We start from the raw sequence: 7407 nt of genomic DNA on the forward strand, positions 1-7407 counted from the left end.
GAAAACTGCTGCATTCATCTCCGTGAAGATGAACTGTTGTCTTAGAATGCCTGATTATTTCATCCTAGAAATACTATTGTATAGAGAAGTGTGAGACTAACTACTGGCATTTTAATTTTAGATAACCCGTGCTGAAAAATGGGTTTGATCACTGAAGGTGTTCCTCTGTGGAATGTACAGCAAATAGTAAGGACACTTTGGGTTGTTTTCAAATACAAGGAACTGTATACATCTAACCCTAACGTCTTGCAAGTGTGTTAGAGGTAATAAAATGAGTGCAGTTTACCAAACACACTGGACCAAATTGTGCTCTTGTAGCAAAGGGTATAGAACCATTAATATTTAATGTGCTCGCTCCTGTATGACAATCAGCAGGCTGGTTCCAGTCCAAAACAGTGCTGAAGCATTTTACTGTATCAAACCTGAACTCCAGCTGTTGGAAAAACAAGAACAAATGGCACATGGTTGCCTCATTAAAGTTACTCTGACCAATATATTTCTCTTAAATTTAAATGTCTCCAAACTGACTAGTGCCCTTTCCAGATAGAAAGCTAACAGGCTGCCCTTACCAATGTATGTAATAGTCTCAAACTTAAATATAATTTGAACTTGTGTCACACAAAGAACTCTAAAAAAGTTATTGAGAAAGCCTGTTCTGTCTAGTAGGCACTTTACACCACGTTTCGTCCTCCCAAGGCTACTCCTTGCCTGTTGAGCTGGCTTGATCATACGGAGATACAATATCTCCCTTTAGATTAAATTAATACAGCTCTTCAGAATCAAATCTGAATTTTGGAAATAGAAAGGCCAATCCAAGATCAGTGTTACCAGGCTTCCTGTTTTCTGACTGCTTTTTGCCAGCTAATCAATAGCTACAGACAAGATGAAAAGCTGGGATTTTTTTCCTAATTTTCTGCTTCATTAGGAGCTTTCTGCTTCATACAAGCATTGACGAAGGCTTGCGCAATTAGAGGCATCAGAGAATTCCCATGCAGAAGTCTGGAGATAATGGGGCCTGGCATCCTTTATTCTTTTGGGCATCTGCATTCCCTTTGACTGATGGGTTGGCAAGAGCCGTTATACAACTTTTTGAGAAGGAAAATGTAACTAAGTAACAGTATTGCTTAACACTTTTGAGGAAAAAGCAGCATTTTCTTGCTGGATTTTTGAACTATTTATTTTCTGGTGAATAGACTACAGTGCATCAGTGCAGGGTGATTACCAAGGTAGTCCAACATATTAATTCTGAGCCCGAGTCTTTTTTGGTAGTTGTGCAATTACGAAAAGTAGCTGCAATGTCTATGCCAATATGTGTTCTGTAGTACAATTCTATCTGAGAAATCACTAATGAATTTTTGGATTTTTTCCAGATTAGTCATTTCTGTAGGATATTGAAGAGTGCTATGATTGGTGGATTGATCAGTTGATCTGTTCCTAGACCAGTGCTCAATTTGGTCATGAACATTGTGTTTTCCATTACTCTCTTCTGACTGCTCAGTTTTCCTGAGCTGGTTATGGTGCTTAGTGTTACCAGGACATTAGACTTGAACCTACTTGAACCTACCCACTGGTGCAAGAGATCTCATTAATTTCAAGCAGTGGAAGGTACTTACAACTGTGAATACAGTTCAAAACGTTGTTGGGGGTTTTTTTTCAGATATGCTGCTTTTAACTGTGAAAGGTAGAAAACACTCCACATATGTCAGAGTTCTGCAGGTTTGGGGCCTTGGCACAGGCACCAAGTTTCATGGTAAGGTTCAGACTTTCTAGACCCAGGCCTTCTGTCTTGCACAAAACACACGGGCTTTGTAGCCCTTTAAAACTATTCTTCACTGCAGACACATAGAATCATAGAATGACCGAATGGTTGAGGCTGGCAGGGACCTCTGGAGGTCATCTGGTCAAACCCCTCTGCTCAAGCAGGGCCACCTAGAGCCATGTGCCCAGGACCATGTCCAGGTGGCTTTTGCATATCTCCAAGGACAAAGACTCCACCAGCACTCTGGGCAACCTGTGCCAGTGCTCAGTCACCCTCAAAGTGAAAAAGTGTTTCCTGATGTTCAGAGGGAACCTCCCATGTTTCAGTGTGTGCCCATTGCCTCTGGTCCAGTCACTGAGCACCACTAAAAAGAGCCTGGCTCTGTTCTCTTTGCATCCTCCCTGCAGGTATTTATATACATTGACGAGATCCCCCTGAGCCTTCTCTTCCCCAGGCTGAAGAGTCCCAGATCTCTCAGCCTTTCCTCATAGGAGAGATGCTCCAGTCCCTTCATCATCTCGGTGGCCCTTTGCTGGACTCTCTCCAGTACGTCCATGTCTCTCTTGTACTGGGGAGCCCAGCACTAGACCCAGCACTCCAGGTGTGGCCTCACCAGTGTTGAGTAGGGAGGGGAAGGATCACCTCCCTCGACCTGCTGGCAGTACTTTGTTTAATGCAGCCCAGGATACCATTAACATTCTTTGCCGCAAGGGCACATTGCTGGCTCATGTCCAACTTGGCGTCCACCAGGACCCCCAGGGCCTTTTCTGCCAAGCTGCTTCCCAGCTGGGCAGCCCCCAGCCTGTACTGGTGCCTGGAGTTGTTCTTCCCCAGGTGCAGGACTTTGCACTTCCTCTTGTTGAACTGCATGAGGTTCCTGTCGGCCCGTTTCTCCAGCCTGTCCAGGTCTCTCTGAATGGCAGCACGACCCTCTGGTGTATCGGCCCCTCCTCCCAGTTTGGCGTCATCTGCAAACTTGCTGCAGGTGCACTCTGCCCCATCATCCAGCTCATTAATGAAGATGTTAAACAGGATTGGACCCAGTATCGACCCCTAGGGCACACGGCTCCAACCAGACTTTGTGCCACTGATCACCACCCTCTGGGCCCAGCTATTCAGCCTTTTTTCAATCCACCTCACTGTCTGCTCATCCAGCTGGTACTTCAACAGCTTCTTTATGAGCATCTTGTGAGAAATCCTGCAGTTACTTTTCACCTGCAGTTGACTCCTAAGATATTTTTTTCACCTCTCTAACCATCCGATTCATGTTCTCTGTCAGGAAAATAAAATACGAGTATCCAGGTTTGTAACTCAGCTGTAAGCAGAAGAACAGTTGAAAGTTGAACTTCCAGAAGAAGCTGCTTTGGAAAACCACAGTCCTGAAATGTCCTAGACAGAGCATTCTGCAAGTTGCACAGCAGGCCTGGTATTTAACTAAAACCGTTTCTTTTCCTGAAACTTTCTACCAACTCATTTGAAATGATACAGCCCAGAAAATTTCTCACTAAATAATAGACCAGCAGAAGTGTTTTGCCCTTAACCACTCCTGGTGTTTCCAGTAGGACTAGCATAGCATTTCAACTGGCAGGAAAACTGCTGGAGAAGTCTGACTCTCTTGAAACATCAGCCAGTGAAGTCTTGACTCTTAAGAGTTTATTTCGTGCTAAAAATATGCACAAAGTTTATTCACCCACTGACTGTCACATAAGCCACTATATCCAACTGACTATACATCTGTGGTTGGAGGCTCTTTCTAATCCAGCATGGGCAAAATGTTTTTTTCATAGAAATATGTCACAGGTATGAAGAAAACAAAGAACTTTGTTTCACTGTTGGGCAGTTCAGTCAGTGGAGCCATTCTAGACAGTCAGCTAGCTTGTGATTCTTGCAATATTGTTAAAAAAATAAGCCACAACAAAAAAACTCTGTAGAAAACCTCTAATATTGTTCATTTCTGACCTTCAACCAGTTATTTAACTTCTTTGGTTGGATTTGGATAAGTGTACAATGTGCTGCTTTTCCATCAGAGTGTGATGGAAAGCAAGTCTTTATTAAAATATTTTGTGCTGGTTGCCCCACATACAGCTACGGAAATGGCATTAGGTTTTCATGTTTGCCTAATATGAGATGTATTAAATCAGCTGCCTTGACCATTCCCTGTAAATGTGAAATAAATCCAAAAGGGTAAGATTGGATTCTTAGCACTCATACATATTCTCAAATGCAACTTTCCAGATGGTGAGACGTGTAGCTAAAAATCTTGCATGTTTCACTGGTATAGCACTGGTAGCATTTGTCTCTGCTCATGAGTGAGCCAGACTATAATTCAGTTCACTTCACACATAATCACTTTCAAACTAGTATATTTAAATAAGGAATGTGAATGCAGTAAGACAGTCACTGCGTTAGCCAGACAGGGAACAGTCTCTGGAAGACAGAATGGCCCATCGCCTCCGCAGTGAGATCTGGGCTAGCTGACACAATTTCTTTCTGTGGGATCAAGTTGTCGGAGAAACTCATTGGACTAAAGATTCATGCTGTTGCTAGCTGCAATGCTGTTTAGGGAGGAGGGGTGGTGGCCTGTAGCACAGCTTAGGCCAAATAGTATTTAAAAAGCAATTTCTTCACAAAACAGCAACTGTACCTCTTTTTTTAAGTGCATTTTGCGGTTAAGCCACAAGATGGCAGGAAAGCAAAATAAATATTTTTTGCTGGAGCAGCTGGACTTGAAAGTACGGTCTAAAACCAGATACGATGGAGAAGGGGGCTGATTTTCCTTATTAAAGTGTTGCTAAAGCCTTTCAAAATTTTGAAATCTGTTAGATGTTCCTTTAATTAACGTGATCTAACTGTGACTTGCGCTAAACCATAGTACCATGTCTTTCTCTTATCTGCTGTTTGTGGGTCAGGACAAATATTTTCTATTCTTTTGCTATAGGCAGAAAGTAAAAAAGCTCGCCCTGATTATTTCCTTTTTGGATCCCACTGGAATGTGGTGTGTAGGCAAATGAAATGTAGAATAAAGTCTCTTTGCATCTGGAAGAAGAACCATGATTTTCCTGAATGATAATTAATCCTTGGTTTATGTATTTTATTAGTATACCTTCTAACTCTGCCCTTGCAAAAAAATCTACCTTCACATTGTTCTCAAAGTTGACTGCAAAACCTGTTAGGAGATTCAAATGCTGACTTGGTTCAGAAGTCATCTTGATGTGACAAATAAAAGGTAGAGGTGTCTTAAAATCACCTTTGTTCTTTATCTGCCTGTGTCATCTGATATTAAGAAATTGCTATTATCTTTTCTGCAAGAGAATTTCAAATGAATGAATTGTGTTCCTCTCCTGGATAGTCCCTTCAGTGTAATCTTAATGGACTGGTTTTTAAAACATCCCATCTCCTTTTTCAAAAGCAATGGTGACAATTGCATCATGAGCATGGTGTTAGTACCAACAGTGTAATAGTAGCAGTGCATAGCAGTAGTATCAGTAATAGTGGTGTACATGCAGTCTTACTGTCAGTTCTTAATTGCTTGGATAGTCTTGTCCCACAAACCCTCTTAAATGCCCCACAGTGACGACTGTAACCCAGAGAAGACATTGTGTGGCACAGTAGTTAATAATGTTCAGGGGGTCTTAAGCATTCTCCCAAGTGTAGTAAGCTGAGTAAAAGACCCATATCCAATGACATACACGGTTTTAACCTCTCTCGCCTTATCTGGTTTCTTTGATATAGTCATCTGTGTCCTCCCCCCATCTTATTGTGGTAGTGGGTCTTCAAATTTGTACATGTTCTAAAGTGCCAGAGAGCTTTTTTCATCTGATATCCCCCCGCCCCGCTGCAGACAACTCAATTATCTTGTCTTAGTGAGCCAGGAAGACCCTCACCAAAGAAGTCTTTATAAATAGTATTTCTTATCTCCAAAAAGATGTTGAACATATTTTGGCCAGGCTTCAATGACACACTCAAGAGCTTTCTTTAGTTTTATCTGTTTGGGAACTTACTGCCTCTTCCTTCTGTCCCTAATCTCCACATTTGCTGCTGCCTTCCCAGCTGTTTGCCTTCTAACAGGGACAGCTTTTATTTCTAGGACAGACAGCCTTGGTGATGTGCCAATGGCAAAGAGACTTCTTTACTGAGCCAGTCAAGAAGTGCACCACTCTGCAGGTGCAATAGCTGTGTCTTGGCCAAGGACAAAAGCACAGATCATGGACCATGAGGCAGTGTACAGAAAAACTTTCTCACACACAGGAAATGAACAGTAGTTTGTGGCTTTGTAGCCTAGTTAAATAATCATGGTCAGTCTGTGCGTACTTAGTTGCCCTGGTAATAAAAGGAGAAAAGTATAGCTGGGAAAAAAAAAATCTTCACCATATTGTTAACTCATGTTTTTTACATACAACACGCTTGTTTGTGAGAACGACTGGCTGCATTTTCTGCTGTTGAAATGCTGTTTCATGGTACGTTAACAGCTGTACCTAAAGCAGTTTTGATTCCTTCCAGACTCAGGCAGCTACTCTAAAGCAGCCTCTTCATTTAAAGCAGTCACTTCATTGTCTTTTCCATGAATTGTCCATGCTTGTAGTGATGTGTGGGAGTAATATCAGCAAGGCATAACTGCTGGATATCTGCCTGTTCTAACTCACTATCTCGGTCATGCTAAGGAATTCCTAATTTGGTGTGGGTAGAAGCCTGTTAATGAATAACAAAAGTAACTTCTTCGTGTTAATTGTAAAATCCATCAGGACTGATGCAAGTTCCTTGAAAAGAAAGGTATTGCTCAGGTCACAGCCAAAAGATAAGATTCAGATTTAGAAAAGCAAATCTTTTACCACAGCAATAAGAAGACAAAAATAGAAAGCTGAGATTACAGTTCTTTGAAAGGCAGATGTTGGACCAAAGCAAAGACTCTGTAATACGTATTAAGATGCCATGATGTTAGACTTTGCCTGGGAGAACTTATAGAAATAACTAGCATTCTTGTTTAGAAGGCTAATGGTTTTTTTCTAGAAATGTGCTGCACTGAAAGCTTCTTGCCAACTATCTGTGGATTTCCAGCTTCTGGATTGCTGTGGGAACACGATGTGTTGTGATTTCTGCAATTACACTCTTAAAATCTTCGTCTCTGCCATGTTTCCTTTTTTCACCCTCCACCCAAAGACAGAGAATGGGTTTAAGGGAGCCAGTTGCTGCAGCCACATGGTGCCAGAGCTGAAGATGCATTTGCTCCTAGCAGTCCTCTCAGTGGTGTTATACCAGTAGCAGAGTTCTGCCATGCTCACTCTCTGCCCACTTAAGCTGCCTACCACTTCAGCTCCTGTACGTTTAAGGAAACCATGGGTCAGGCAAAAAAGAGAAACAGTAATGAGTAAATATCAGATTCACTTTCTCTGTGGGTTTCTCTTTTAATTATTTAATTTACCATGCACCTTGACAGCACTGTAGGTTTTTGTGTTATTTTCCCATAAACACGTCCTGAAAAAAACTGTGGCCACACTCTCCTCTGCTTTGGTATAGTCCTGACATTAGCAGAACTGGAAACCCTGTTCCTGCTACATTTGCTTCTACAATGCTTATATTATTTTACAAGACAATTTGAATATGCTAAATTTGCAGACACTTTTACCATTTTAACTGTGTTTATGTACAGG

Source organism: Aptenodytes patagonicus, chromosome Z (genome assembly GCF_965638725.1).
Source record: "Aptenodytes patagonicus chromosome Z, bAptPat1.pri.cur, whole genome shotgun sequence".
NCBI classification, from domain to species: Eukaryota; Metazoa; Chordata; class Aves; order Sphenisciformes; family Spheniscidae; genus Aptenodytes; species Aptenodytes patagonicus.